Source organism: Medicago truncatula, chromosome 6 (genome assembly GCF_003473485.1).
Source record: "Medicago truncatula cultivar Jemalong A17 chromosome 6, MtrunA17r5.0-ANR, whole genome shotgun sequence".
Lineage (NCBI taxonomy): Eukaryota > Viridiplantae > Streptophyta > Magnoliopsida > Fabales > Fabaceae > Medicago > Medicago truncatula.
Genome location: NC_053047.1, coordinates 27942042 through 27944678, shown reverse-complemented (window position 1 = coordinate 27944678; position 2637 = coordinate 27942042). Strand labels below are relative to the sequence as shown.

The following is a 2637-nucleotide window of genomic DNA, read 5'->3' as shown; positions in this document are numbered from 1 at the left end:
TAATAAATTATAATGATATTCTAAATTGTATTTATGTATTCATTGATTTGAAGCTCTGACTGTTGATTAACCTGTTTACACTCTTATTTATTTTGTGAAATTTCCTATTTCTTGTAAGATCAAATGATCAATTATATGTGCTAAAGGGGCGAACATAGTACATCAATATATTTAAGAGACATTTAAAAATAAGTTTAATTTTAATAAAGGGTTTCTTGCAAATAAAACATAGCAGAAGATTTTTAACTGTATAAATTGAATAACAAAATTTTATTTGTTGCGTGAAATGGTGGGGAAAAAAATGGTTGAAATTCTCAAGTTTGTTTATATTATACTCCTTTTTATTTCTCTATTTCTTGTTGTTATCAATGTTGATGGTAAACTTATTTTCATATTCTTTTGTATTTATCAAAAACAAACATTTGTAGCTCTGCTTTTCGAAATATTTCATTATTTTTATTTTGCATTGCAGGAAAGCATGATTATCACATGTATTTTCAACGCATACCTTGTCCCGAGGATCAAAACCTTTATTGTAGTCAAATTGAATGTTGGTGCAAATAAAAGGTAGGTACTGAAATTATTTTACACTTTCATCGTTCTAAATTATATGACGTTTTGGTTATTTCATGCGTATTAAAAAATGTAATTACTTTTATTTGAGAAAGATATATTGTGAGTTGTTTTACAAAATTGTTCTTAATAAACGATATGGAAAAGATAAATTAAAGAAGTGAAAGAAGAGAGATCAGTAATAACTAATTAAGAATATAATTAAAAATGTAATACTAATGTCTCATTGGTATTGTAAAGCGAATTATAATTTGAAAAAAAAAAAAATTATTTTGAATCATTTAAATTTCTTTGTTTATCATAATATTGTTACTTTTATGTTTTCTCTCACACATCGATATATATCCTACCCTTCAACTTATTTGATAGTTATAGAAGTCTGCTGATTATGTTTAGAAAGTGTTGTAGGGACCGTTTGGATTATGCTTATTTTGAGCTTAAGCAAAACAGTTTATGCAAATAAATAAGTTTTTATGTTAATTTTTAAGTTATCATTAACGGAAATTGTATACTTATAAACTGTTTTTTCATAAATTATATTTAAAAACTTATGAATATTACATAAAAACTTATTTATTTGCATAAATTGTTTTTTATAAGCTCAAATAAGCTTAATCCAAACGTGCCCTGTATAACCTTCATTGATTTTAATGGCATAGAGTTGTTTAAGGTTAATTTTAACCTATATCTTCGATATATCATCTAAGAAAAATAGAATTGAGTTTTTGAACTCAAAAATGTAAATCAATTAATTTTAAATTACATTTTAAAGTGTTATCTTGAGGATTTCTTTGTACAACTACCTTAAATAGTTATCTAATAACATCATTTAATTCAAAATGCAAACTATGAAGATATTTAAACTATTGGTGGTGTTACAATATAAGATATATAACTTAACCTCTTATTTTATATTTTTCTGAACTTGGAATGCACCACATGATTTTCAATAATGCATGTTGAGAATCTAATTGCCATATGTTAAATTATGTATTACTATATTGTTATGATTGTTGTGATGCTTTATATGTTGATTCATGTTTTGTGATTATTCATCTACTTAATGGCTTATTCTTTTAGGTTTTGTTTGAGAGTTTATAGGGGAGGGGAAAGTAGGGCTTTGGGAGGATAAAAATATAGGAGAAAATTGAATTTTTTTTTACATTTTTAAAAGAGTATTTTTATAAAGAATGATAAATGAATGCTTATGATTAATATATTTTTAATTTTAAGAATATTATAATAACATGTATTAAATTTGAAAAATACATATAAACACTCTTAAACCCCCAAAAACCCTCTTTCAATACAATTTTTAGTTCCCCAAAATAAGGAGGATTTTATATTTTGAAGAAAAATAAGTCTCCCTAAACCCATCCTCTAGTGTCCTATATTACTTCCACTTACTCCTTTTTCTTTTTTCTTTTTTAACCCCTTCCTTTCGCTTCCAAACTCACAAACAAAGCCTTAACATAATTTAATATGTACTAACATCTTTTTTATGTGTCTTATTGTAGACATACTTTAATCCAAATTATAATCCAATTGACATGGCAAGTAATAGGTGGAGTAGCAATTGTTAAGGAGGATTCGAGGACATGCGCGCAGCTTTATTTTTTGAGTGTCTTATTGGTTTTTAAATTCCTATGGATTTTGGTGTTATGTTATTTTATTTTATTTTGTTAAGTTATCGTTGTTATCACTAAACTTTCGACACGTGTGATGTACGGGAACACGGGTCCTCTTGACTGTAATAGAGATAAATAAGTTATATTATATGTTTTCATTGATGTTAAATAATTTATATGAAAAAATTATATTACCATTAAACACGGTACTATAAAATTCATATTTTTTTGAAAATGAGTTACAAACAACATTAGTTATCATAAATTACAAAATACTCCCTCCATCCCACAAAGAGTGAGCCATTGGATCACTTCAAACATTAAGAAAAATGTATAAGTGTGTTAGCCTGCAATTTCGACATAATCAATTCGACAGGAGATGACTTTGTGTCGAAGATGGGAATGACACTTGGTTACATTCCAGATGATTGAAGGA

General features: G+C 26.2%; 1 long non-coding RNA gene across 1 annotated transcript; it reads left to right on the top strand.

The window, feature by feature from the left end:
* The first annotated feature begins 220 nt into the window (after positions 1-220).
* Positions 221-2359, top strand: LOC112422620 (uncharacterized). Its single transcript, XR_003013095.2, has 3 exons — positions 221-377; positions 473-567; positions 2091-2359. It is a non-coding gene; the product is annotated as an uncharacterized lncRNA (long non-coding RNA).
* Positions 2360-2637: the final 278 nt, after the last annotated feature.